The sequence below is a fragment of the Xenopus laevis genome, chromosome 3L (genome assembly GCF_017654675.1).
Source record: "Xenopus laevis strain J_2021 chromosome 3L, Xenopus_laevis_v10.1, whole genome shotgun sequence".
Lineage (NCBI taxonomy): Eukaryota > Metazoa > Chordata > Amphibia > Anura > Pipidae > Xenopus > Xenopus laevis.
In genome coordinates, this window is record NC_054375.1 from 126,000,885 (window position 1) to 126,014,750 (window position 13,866).

Below are 13,866 nucleotides of genomic sequence, written 5' to 3' on the forward strand. Positions count from 1 at the left end.
GTCAGAAGATTTTTTATATATATATATATATATTTATAGAAATCCCAAACAGACACAAAGAGAACATACAAAGCAGTACCCCAATGTAGCCTTGCCACAATTATGCAATAATACTACAGACTCCTTAAATTGGGCAGTGGATGCAGGCAACAGGTTATGCCTTGGTTGTCTGTGTGAAACAATTGTTCCTTTGGGTTTGAATGTGTGGATCTACACAATCACATGACTCACCATGTTGGGCTGAAGTGTGAATGTGTATATTATATTGTATATGGCTATTGTATTCATTGTTTATATAAAGCTTTCCTTTACATTAACATTGAAACAGTGCATTCTAGTTCCATGTATAAAACCCAAGGGCTTAACTAACCATGATACAGAGGTACTGGGCCAGAACCTTCAGGGGACACTTTTCATAACTGATTAAAAAGCAAGGTGATCCTAAAATATATTTACTAAGCTGTGCTTTATGTGTTGTTTAGACTGAGGTTTGGCAGGATTCTGCATCAAGCAGCAGTATCAGGAGCGCTCAGCCTACCCCTTTGATATTTGTTAGAATCCACTTTGCACTGCTAATTTTTAAATGGCCATTAAAAGGGCTGCCTCTCCCCATGGCAATTGAACAGCTAATAGAAAGCAGGATTTAGTTTGCAAGGTAAACATCCCTGTCAGTTCAGTGAGATGACCATAACTCCCCTCTATTCCACCGAACAGCTGGACAGGCTAATCAGACATTTTGCTAAAATCTTAAAATTAACATGATTTACTTAGTATTTCACAACTATGAAATTCTTTTTTTGTCTGTGACTGAAAATGTGATTTTAATGTGAACTGTAATTAATGTAATACAGTAGCTATGGAGGCTCAGCCTTAGAAACAGTTTGGGTGAGATTTAGAGAGAATATATATTGTTAATGTCCAAGATACACCTGAAAGTCCAGCCTAAAGGTCAGTTAGGGCTTTGGAGAGATAGCTGCTTTACTTTTCTAGATATACTTAAAATCCCAGCTAGAAGGTAAGTTAGGGTGAGACGTGGAGAGAACATCAGTTATTAATGTCCTATATATGCCTGAAAACGCAGCCTGAAGGCCAGTTAGGGTGAGATCTGGAGGACATGCCAACATTCTCTCCTAGATACACCTGAAGGCCCAACTTGAATGTCCAATGAGATGTGGTGCCCTAGAAAGTCTTTGAGCTATGGCTGAATAAGTACTGCACCAATGTTTTCCTGTATCTTCTATGGAGAGGGGCTAACCAAAGGTTGGACTGGAAAAGTTCAACAAACAATTACACAATAATTACATTTTTCCATTTTAGTTCCAGCATGCAGTACAGTACATGCAATATGCTAAAGGGACAGAAAGATATAGGAAACAAACATATTGGACTGTCCAGGATTTTTTTTGCTTTTCCCACAAATTTGAAGTTGATAGGAAACCCAAAAAAAAACAGGGAAAAGGAAACACAGTAATGTGGTTACCTTCCTGGTTTTGAATTGAATTTCTAGGCTGTTAGACTACCGCCCATTTCAAAGGGTCCATCGGGCTGTCATACTGCAGCGCAATTTCCAGGGGATCCAAGCTTTGATCCATGCATAAGGCTTGCAGTGCAGCCCCAGGACAGACAGAGAGCGAAGTTGTAATTCATTAGGCTACAGCTAGAAAAGAATCTTAACAGTTTAGGGCAGGGGTGCCCAAAAGGTAGACCAGGATCTACTAGTAGAACTTTAGGGTTTGGCCACACAAGCAGATTCAAGGAGATTAATCACCAGGCGACAAATCTCCTCTTCTTCGCGGCGACTAATCTCCCCGATCTGCCTTCCCCGGCTAAAATGAAAATCGTCTGGGGGCAGGCACTCGGAGCGCTTTGTTTTCCGAAGTCGCCAGTAATTGCCTCACGAGGAAACTTCAGACGACTTCGAAAAACGAAGCACTCCAAGTGCCTGTCCCCAGGCGATATTCATTTTAGCCGGCGGATTTTCGCCTGGCGACTAATCTCGCCGAATCTGCCCGTGTGGCCAGACCCTTAACTGGTGATCAGTAGATAAGAGACTGTCAACAAACAGCTTGTCTAAATCACCCTCTTATTTCATGCTTTTCATTCACATAATTATTATGTTATGGTTACATAAGAAATAGTTCTTTGTTAAATATATCAATATGTTTCCATTAATCAGTATTTAAGTAATATTTTCCAGAATGCTAACAATGCTTTTATGGATATAGATCATAATGGGACAACATCACTAAACATAGCCCTCGCATTAAAAAAGTATGGGCACTCCTGGTTTAGGGGAACTCCACCCCAAAAATTTTTTTGCACAATGAAAGAAAACGTAAATACACTGCACCTGCATAAGTACAACATGTGCAAGAAAAGGGTGTGGAGCTAAAGTCCATGCTCCATCTGCATGACCCCCACAATGACTCAGATGCAACCCAAATTGCACCTATAGTACAAAAATTTTCCCATACTGGAGGGGCTGCCACATCAGGGGCACCCTAGTCGTGGCCCCCTACCCCAGTTGTGCTTCCCTTCCCTGGTCATGTGCACCCACCCGAATCCCGAAAATTTGCCTAATAATAGAAAACATAATTCTAAGCAACTTTGCAATATACATTCATTCCAATTTTTTATGGTTTTTAAGTTATTTGTATATGTATTGCTATTGAAGCAGTGTTTATTTGTCTCTTTCTATTCCCTGCCCTGGTGGCTCAGACTAATGATACAATGTAAGACAACGCAGCTGATTAACAGACCTGTCTTTGCTGGGGAACTAAGACTTTTGCAACATTATTTAAAAAAAAAACAACAACCAGGAGTTAAGCAAATGCTGCTTTCAATAGCAAATGTTTTTGCAAATAACTTTAAATGTGAAAGAAATTTATATTGGAAAGTTGCTTAGAATGAAGTTTCTTTCTATGAGGCAGATTTTTTATTTTGGGGTTGACTTGCCCTTTAAATCTAAATCCATAGGAATACAATTTTAACAGCAATGTAGTTGTGGCCAAGTGTATTTTCTTCATCTATAGGTAGCTTACTTGCTACTGCTAACTTAATGCAACATCTAAATCATTATTGACATCAGTGTGGTCCTACCATATCCATCAGTGTCAGAGTGGGGTTTTTGGGTCCCATCACAGGCCTTTACTAAAGGGCCCACCACCCCTCCCGAAAAGGTCCCTAACCTTGTCACAAACTGTCCCCCTGCCTCCATATCATGTACCTGCTCTTGAAAATGAACCCCCTCTCGCTCCACATATCTGGGCCTGGGGCCCATGGGGGCAGGGGACCACTAGTGTTTCTCTGGGTGTCCTGCCAGCCCAGTTCAACCCTGATTTCCATATAGTGGGCTGATTAACCACTAAGCTGTTCAAGGGCCAAAATCTCTTAAAGGGCAACCTTAACAAGAACCTAAACTGCCATTTCTATGCCCAATCTGCCAGAACCTGTGAGCATATATCCTGCTAAGATTTAACAAACTAAAGTTAGGGTCATATCCAAATAAGCCATCTGAAAAGTTCTTAATATATGAACAGAATTAGGCCCAGTATTGAGCTCTTACATCGCCGGTCCAATTCCTGATCAATTTGCAGTGAGCTTGGAGGCTGATGATGAGAGCCAGCTGATTATATTATCCCCTTGTTTAATATGTGTCACCGCTGCTTTCTGCACATGATTTAGGAACCTCTGTAGGGGCGACTGTTAATGACACACGCACCCGATCTGCTGCTCTGCTTTCCATCACCACTCTGTGATTAACTCTGTGATTAACTCTGTGATTAACTCTGTGATATTTAGAAGTTGGATATAAGATTAATTCACGTTTCCTGTAGAACCAGTGCTTGCTATGTAAACAACATCAGCCCTTTTCACATTGTTGTGTGCTGTATAGGGTCGCCACCTTTTCAGGAAAAAAATACCGGCCTTCCTATAAATTTATCTTTTTTCCCTATTAATAACATTGGGATCAACCATCATTTTTACCGGCCAGGTGGCAACCCTAGTGCTGTATGAAGCTAACTCCCATGGCTAGGCCTGATGTATCCAGAAAGGGAGAGGTCCCCATCACTTGCTGGTATTTTGTCTTCAACTTGTCAATCATTTATATTTCCAAAACGTAGGAAGCATGAAGCCTATGATTAAGTGTCCTTGGGGGACACGAAACGCATAAGGCTTTTATTTTTATATATAATGTAAAATAAAGATTTTTTGTATTATTTAAATTTTGGGCTCCTGGGTTCTTCTAACTTCTTGACTTCCGGAGTGGTGCCTGCCTACAATCGAATTTTTGTCAATCATTTAATAGGTAAAATCCATATATTCATAATTTAGGTGGTAAAATCCATATAATCATAATTTAGTAGGTAAAATCCATATATCCATCTGTGATTTATCCAGTGACACAATCCACCAGATTCCACATATAACTGCAGTGGTGTAACTATATATTACTGGGCCCCACAACAGATTTTTCAGGCCCCCAAAATGTTGAGGTTGACCTGTTTCACCGATGTTTATTGAAATTGTATATGAATTAGGGCCTCATGGGGCCCCCTATACCTCCTGGGCCCCCTGCAGTTAAAGGGTCTGCTTGCTCTGTAGTTAGACCCCAGAATAAATGGCAGCAATGTGCTTGTGTAGGAAGGAAGACTCCAGCCAAACGATCGCTCTTCTGTGACTTGAGTATTCTATTTCACTTTCTAAATATTTATATAACATGAAAACGTATCAGAAGAACTTGCAGGGGACCTAACGGATCTGTCTGCGTGATGTCACAGTTCACAGAGTTAAAGGGATCATACAACTTGTTACCCTACCTCTTAGCAACATCCTATAGTTAATCTAGTGACATAAATATAGCTGTTTTTACCATTCAGCAAGAGAATGCATGAGTTAAAAGGACTGTTCACCTTTAACAACTTACAGAATGGATAGTTCTAAGTAACCTTTCAATTGGCCTTCATTTTTTCTTTTTTTTATACTTTTTGCATTATTTGCCACCTTCTTATGACTCTTTTGATCTTTCAAATAGTCGTCACTGACCCCATCTAAAACAAATGCTCTGTAAGGCTACAAATGTATTGTTATTGTTACTTTTTATTACCCATCTTTCTATTCAGGCCTCTCCTATTCATATTCCAGTCTCTTATTCAAATCAATGCATGGTTGCTGGGGTAATTTAGACCCTAAAAACCAGATGGCTGAAACTGGTAACTGGAGAGCTGCAGAATAAAAAGCTAAATAACTCAAAAACCACAAATAAACCACAAATAATAAAAAATGAAAACCAATTGCAAATTGTCTCATGATATCACTCACTTCATCATACTAAGGGGCACATTTTCTAAGGGTCAAATATCGAGGGTTAATTAACCCTCGATATTCGACCATCGAAGTTAAAACCTTCAACTTCAAATATCGAAGTTGAAGGATTTACCGCAATTCATTCGATGGAACAATCAAAGAAAAAAACGTACGATCGAACGATTCGAAGGATTTTAATCCATCGATCTAACGATTTTCCTTTGATCAGAAATTGGCTAGAAAGCCTATGGGGACCTTCCCCATAGGCTAACATTGATGCTTGGTAGGTTTTAGGTGGCGAAGTAGGTGGTCGAAGTTTTTTTTAAAGAGACAGTATTTCGACTATCGAATGGTCGAATAGTCAAATAGTTTTTAGTTTGAATCGTTCAATTCGAAGTCGTAGTCGAAGGTCGAAGTAGCCAATTGGATGGTCGAAGTAGCCAAAAAAATACTTCGAAATTCGAAGTATTTTTTATTCTAATCCTTCACTCGAGCTAAGTAAATGTGCCCCTAGAAGTTAACTCAAAGGTGAACAACCCCTTAATGCATCACAAAACACAGAATGCAGTTGGAAGGCAACAAGTTATATATATATAGAAAATCATCAGGCATCGTTGAGTAATAAATTTATCAAGTTGTGTGTTCTTTTTTTTTAGCATAAATTCCACTGACTTTAATGACTTGCGCCACTTCTGGAGTAATGTAAATAACAGCATCAAATATGGGGCGGTGTAATATAAAATGTGCATCTTGATAAATAACACTGTTTATTAGACACTGCTTTTTTTCCAGCATAAATCATTTCACGCAGCTTGATAAATAAGCCCCCTAATGTTATTTAATGGAATTGCAGCAACAGTTGTGCCATTGTTTTCCAATGGCCAGCGACTCACCACGGGGGTTATTTATCAAGGTACGAATTTATCTCAATATCGGCTGCTACAAACTTTGATCTAACCCGCTCGGGTTTTTAACACTTATTTATTATTACATTTTCCCGAAAATTTGCTTTGAGGGAAAAGCTCAGATTTTCAAAATTTTTTCGTGAATTTTCCCCAAAATCTCCAAATTTTCGCCCGAAAGCTCCGAAAACATGGTGAAATTGCCCAAAACCCCCAACACAACCAAAAATCAATGGGACTGTTCCCACTGACTTTTATGCAACCTTGACAGCTTTGAGATGCTGTGCTTTTATATTCGGGCTTTTTAGCCTTTGGGGTTTAATAAATTCCAAAAAATTTGTGATTTTTTTAAAAGTCTGATTTTATAAATATAAAATCACAAATTTTTCAGATTTCGGGTATTTGGAGCTTAGTAAATAACCCCCCACATGTACCATGAGCCTAAAGAGTAAGGTGCTTTAAAATGAATGCAAAAATATAACAATATCTATAAATACTCCCTGAAAACCAGGAGACACATAGATCTATTCACATATCCCAGGAACTATGGGATACAAAATGTATCAAAACCATGATATGATACAAAGTTTATAGCCTTAGGTTATAAGTCGTAAGAGCAACTTAGTTCCCATTTCCCATTCATGCCTCCCCCATTTACTGTGCAGTCTCATTGACTCGAAAAACCAAAATTGATTGACTTAGTGTCGATGATTCACCAAATTACCACTAGAGGACCCCAAATATTAACCTATTAGTTACCTGGGCTCCTTGAAAAGTAAAATGGGAAGAAAAACCCGCTCATGAACAGTCATGCCCCTGATCCACACTGGTCACTCCTCAATTATATAAAACTCCACCCATGATCCACCCAGACACCGCCCACTTCCTGCAAGCTCTCATGGCCCACAAATCATGCTTTTACATTTCAAGGCCCTCCTACTTGCCATGGTGTCCCCCCAAATTAATCAGATTATTAAAATACTCACAGTTTATATGTTACCCACTGGCACCAACGAGGCAGCAAATGGTGCAAAAGTTAATTATATGTTAAAATGGATGTTGGAATTGGTATTTCAATTCTGAGCACTGGGATTTTCTGATTGGCTACAGCCGTGTTAATATTCAGATGCTATGACAAAGTCTCATTAGTATGCAGGTGACTAATGGTGGCCATACAAGGGCAGATTAAAGCTGCCGATATTGGTCCTTTAGACTGATTTGGCAGCTTATCTGCCCGTGTGTGGGCTTCCGATGAGTCTCCCCGATTGATATCTGACCAAAAATCAGCCTGATATCGATCGGGCAGGTTTGATTTTTACTACAATCGAAAAAGTTGATCCTACGATATGTTGGCGCCCATTTTCTTCATATAATCCTATTGTTTGCCCCTAGATGGCGAACGTTCGGATTAAGCCCTGCCGTTGGTGGGCATATCGAAGAAAGATACGCTTGTTTGGCGACCACTCCAAACGAGTTGACCTTATCGTGTATGGCCACCTTAAGCCAGCTACCCCCCCCCCAAGCAGGTCTAAGGAAGGTCTATGAGATGTGTAGATAAGCGCTGACACCCAAACAAAGACTTGGTGAGAAACTGCTTGTTCCTGGACCAAGTTGTATATGTAAACCCCCCCCCATCCCCGGAAATATGGAACTATCAGATAACAGCTATGTCTTTAGCCTTAAGGTTTCAATTAAACAAACTGTCTGCACAATTCATAATATAAGATTGAGGTTCCCATCACAGCAAAGTTTTTATACATGCTACAGAAAGTGTTTACTGAATAAGACCCAACGGTATCCCGCTGCGAAAGAATGTTTTCCTTCATACAGGATGGGCTGGGATTTGTTACTATAACCAGAGCCTTCTTCACGAATGGCATTCCGATTAATTGAGATTTAAGCAGATCTCAGTATAACAGAGGCCCAGGGTTTGTGTATAGCAGGAGGCACTGGGTAAATGCAAGGCAATGTCCCTTTGGTTTATTTAAGGTTTATTAAAACAAACCCCCAAAAAATGAAAAGAAGAAAAAAAAAGCAAATGAGACCACACAGGGATGTAGAGAAGAACACGGACAGGGAGGAGAGGTAGGAAAAGGGAGGGGGGAGAGAGCTCAATCCTATAATAACAAATGCAAGACTCTGTGAAATTGACCGGTGGGATATAATAAGGCTTGTGTAAACTGAGCATCAGTTACAACAACATGGCAACACAAACATACAGCCAGCAGGACACACGTGGTCAGTGCATTAATTGTTACTGCTCTAACATATGTCCTGCTGACCCGACACGCATCTCATTGGAAAGACATATGGCCAGGCAGTCTCCAGGGAGCTCCCCAAAAAACTCAAATATCTTTGTAACAACTGAACAAATGTGTAAGGAATTGTAACGTTCAAGTTTAAATGACCACAAATAAAGTGCGCTACTTTCATCCCAAGTCCTGCTGGTTGCAATTGGCCATCGTAAATGTGTGTCATGCTGTGCCACTTTCTTTAAGCATGCCTTTGATTTTCTATATATACAATGGAAGATGTTAGTTTGATTATGTACCTGACCATATAGATATGTATACACTTCTGTACAAAAGTGGCAGAGACATAACCCAAATGCCAACCAGTCTCCCTATACCATGGTGGTGGTAAATGGAACATTTTCTAATTGGATCAGTATTGTTAGTGGAGTACCGCAGGGCTCTGTACTAGGTCCTTTGCTTTTTAACTTGTTTATTAATGACCTGGAGGTGGGCATTGAAAGTACTGTTTCTATTTTTGCAGATGATACTAAATTGTGCAGAACTATAGGTTCCATGCAGGATGCTGCCACTTTGCAGACTGATTTGTCTAAACTGGAAAACTGGGCAGCAAACTGGAAAATGAGGTTCAATGTTGATAAATGCAGGTTATGAACTTTGACAAAAATCATATAAATGCAAGTTATACACTAAATGGCAGTGTGTTGGGAGTTTCCTTAAATGAGAAGGATCTAGGGGTCTTTGTAGATAACACGTTGTCTAATTCTGGGCAGTGTCATTCTGTGGCTACTAAAGCAAATAAAGTTCTGTCTTGCATAAAAAAGGGCATTAACTCAAGGGATGAAAACATAATTATGCCTCTTTATAGGTCCCTGGTAAGGCCTCATCTGGAGTATGCAGTGCAGTTTTGGACTCCAGTCCTTAAGAGGGATATAAATGAGCTGGAGAGAGTGCAGAGACTAAGTGCAACTAAATTGGTTAGATGGATGGAAGACTTAAATTATGAGGGGAGACTGTCAAGGTTGGGGTTGTTTTCTCTGGAAAAAAGGCGCTTGCGAGGGGACATGATTACACTTTACAAGTACATTAGAGGACATTATAGACAAATAGCAGGGGACCTTTTTACCCATAAAGTGGATCACCGTACCAGAGGCCACCCCTTTAGACTAGAAAAAAAGAACTTTCATTTGAAGCAACGTAGGGGGTTCTTCACAGTCAGGACAGTGAGGTTGTGGAATGCACTGCCGGGTGATGTTGTGATGCTGATTCAGTTAATGCCTTTAAGAATGGCTTGGATGATTTTTTGGACAGACATAATATCAAAGGCTATTGTGATACTAAGCTCTATAGTTAGTATAGATATGGGTATATAGAATTTATGTGAAAGTAGGGAGGGGTGTGTGTATGGATGCTGGGTTTTCATTTGGAGGGGTTGATGGACGTTGTCTTTTTTCAACCCGATTTAACTATGTAGCCATGGCCAGACAAGATGATCGCCCTTCCATCTATAAGCTCCCATAATATGTCACAGGTTCACATTGTAAAAACACTCTATGTAACATGGAGAAATAAGTACACAATCCTTCCAAGACAGAGATACATGTAGAAAGCAAATGCTTTAAGCTTTGGTAGTCCACATCTACTGCACATCATAAGAAACAGCCAGGCAGTCTGTTTGGTGTGATTATCTTCCATAAGACCAGTTTGATGATTTCTTATACTGTAACTACAATTAATAATTAGCATTATAATGACTACTACTTACCGTATAATGAAATTTTTTGCACACTTTTGCAGTTCAACAATGGCTGGGGGTCCACAGCCTGACATTTTAAATTTTAGTGCATGTTACCTAAAGGGGATGTAAAGGCAAAAAAATAAAATCCCATTTTTACTTTTTTTTAATGAAAAAGAAACCTATCTCCAATATACTTTAATTAAAAAATGTGTACCGTTTTTATAATAAACCTGACTGTATTCAGTGAAATTTCCCCTTCGTTTTACTTGCTCTAACAGCTGCAGATAGAAAACTCCAGTCCCTAACTGCTCTACAGGGAAACAATCATACTTTTAAACAGCAGGGGGAGCCCCCCCCACCTTACTTCCCTGACCTCGAGCAGCTTTGTTTGTTTCCCTGTAGAGCAGCCGGCGACTGTGTATAGATTTGTATCCGCAGACCCAGTGCAGTCTGCATATTCTGATTATTAATCTTGCTGATTATTAAGTCTTGCTGTATCGGCTTCTATGGCAGATATTATTATTATTATTCTCAACTCAACAAAAGCATGCAAAAAGTTCCCAGGTGGTGCCCAATAAGGGCTGCAATTGATTATTTGGAAGCCCCTATGTGGACTGACAGACTACAGGAGGATCTGTTTGGCAGTACACTTCGTTTTTTTACAACCAAAAGTTGCCTCCAAGTCAGAAATCCAAAAAAGAGCATCTGCCTTGAGGCCACTGGGAGCAACATCAAAGGGTTTGGTGAGCAACAAGTTACTCACAAGTCACTGGTTGGGGATCACTGTACCAATGGAACCCTACTGGCCCGGACTGGCAATCTGTGGGTTCTGGCAAATGCCAGAGGGGCTGCTATAAGGTCCCATAGAAAGTCAGTATTTAGTGGGCTGGTGTGGGCTGTTTGGGCCTCTATGTGGGCTGATTGGACCTCTGTGTACCTGAAATGCCAGGGCCTATTTTAATTCTCAGTCCGGACACAAGAATGAATGAATAAGTGAATGAGTGCTTACCTCCTAAATGAGGCTGATTGTGTACTTACTGACTACTATTCTGTAGGAGGTGCTACTGTACTTTATACAAGTTTTGCTTAATAATAATATACCCCAGTGTTCATGGCAGGATCAATATAGTGTCAATGTCATGTATAATAGACCCAGAACACATGGTAGGATAAAGGCAGGGCAAATTCTGTTTTTTGTACATTTATTGGGAAGGTTTAGCCTCCCCAAGCCTTCATTAAAATTTGCCTGTGACCCTCAATTCTGTGCCCTCCAACAGAGACTTGACCATACTTAAATGGAAGAGACAGCGCCTGAATAGTTTCTTGTTCTAATGTTCACTTGTCTGATTGGCATGAAACGACTTGCATTCCTGCAGACAAGGGGTTAACTAGCAGCACATAGGTCATATTCATACAGAGGGTTCCTTCATGTGAGCATGGCCATCATTCCAGTCTCTTGGCTTTTCATTCATTCAGTCACGTCCAAGGCAGCTCAGGGCTCAAAATTGTACCTAATTGTTCCCAGGCTTTCTTTTTTTCCCTCAAAGTCTCTCCATTAAAACCCACATTGTTCTTTATTTTGCCCCTTCTGTTCCACCCACCCAAACACAGGTTTCCTGAGAGCCACAGCGATTATCTTGTACTGTAACCTTCACCTTGCGCCTACATGTGCCCTTAGCTCCTCTGCAGAGGTAAAGCATAACCAGGCCGGACCCCCAACATGTAAAGCGGCTTGATGAGAAATTAAGCTCAGGGCCGGGCAAACAAAGGGCACAATTCAATTCTCTGTGGTATCTTGGCAGGTTCCCAAACATACAGTGACACCATTTTCCAAACACGCACAGCAGTTCATTTCAATCTATATAAGAGCAGGTCATCTCAAGTACAAACCCTCGTGGTTGGCTGCAATTCAGCAGCATTTTTCTTTGACTACGCCTATACATATAACATATAGGGCTTGGTTAATCAGCGGAGCTGCGCAAATTATTTTCTTCAAATTTTAGGAACCCAATAACAGTGTGGGGAATTAGGAGAGGCAGTCATATGACATAACTAGGGCAAAAAAAATTTAAAGGAACCCCAAAGGGTTACTACCCTTTAGATATGCTGAGAAGCCCTCCCTGACCCCCTGTCTCTTACTTTATTATTACCTACCCCCGTCCTGGAACTTCCAAATATTTTGTACCTCCTGTCTGTGCCATGATACTTCCTGGTCTGCTTTCTGGGCTGAGTGCTTGAGCCTTAGTGGGACCTATTGGGAAGTGTATCAGTACTTTAATGCAATGCCCATTACACTTTCCTTAAAGGAGAAATAAAGCTTAACTAAAGAAATGTTGTACATTATGTTTTAGGCTTCTTTACCAGCCCAAGGCAACCACAACCTGTTAGCAGTAAAGATCTGTGTCTCCAAAGATGCCCCAGTAGCTCCCCATCTACTTTTCTCTGCACATGCTCTGTGCTGCTGTCACTTACTGAGCTTAGGGACCCACTCACAATATACAATACACATATATATAAATGTCACAATATAGGGCTGATTAGTAATTAATACACATAATTACAACATGGCAGCACAGAAACCAGTGCAACTAGCGTGAGAATTTAATAATCAGACCTGTAGTATCAGCTCATATTACAGACCAACCTCATTTTCTGCTGGATAATTTGTGAAGACCCCAAAGCTTAGCTTCTCAACAGCTGCTCAGAGTAGAGTCCAGCAGTGAGTCGCGGGTCGGGTTGAGGATAAGGTACTTGAGGGTCGTGTAGCGGGTCCAAGCAGGTAAGTATGCGGGTTCGGGTTGCGGGTCATGTTTAACAAATTGGTTCCGTGCAGGATTCTACCTCCGGCACAGGTACAAATTCTGGCTGTGTGTGTGTGTGTGTGTGTATATATATATATATATATATATATATATATATATATATATATATATATATATATATATATATATATATATATATATATATATATATATATATTGTAACAAAAGAACCGCACTCACAGGTCTTCAAAAGAAAGCCGCAAAAGGCTGTGATCTATTTATCCGACGTTTCGGCTACAACTCTAGCCGTCCTCAGGAAGAGTTGTAGCCGATATATATATATATATATATATATATATATATATATATATATACAGGTTTACAGTATAGCACAAAGAACATTTGTCCTGGCCTTAGAGTTTAGATTTTCAGCATATACTTAACTGTACACCAGGAATATCCAACCTGTAGCCCCTAACAGAACCCAGTATAGTCCAGCACTACCCGGAGGACTAAAGATTGGGCGGTGCTCACTTATATATTCCCCCATCTATCCTGCATTGCAAGGGGCCTTCCTTAGCTGGAAGTGTTCTGGATATTTTCACCAGTATCTTTTTACATAAAATCCATGTGAAGAGCCAATTTCTATTAAACTTGAAACTGGAAGGGGGGTACAAATTACAACTGCACTCGTATAAGAAACTTTCCTCAATAACCTGTAACTGAATACAGATGTTAAATCCTAATGGCTGAATGTGGAAGTATGTCGGATCTGCACGCACACACACACACACACAATCACACACTCACCTAAACACACACAGCATGGCATACAGCATAACTGTGCCCATCCCGTGTCATATGTATAATGTTACATGACAAAAATCCTTATTCGTGCCCACTGC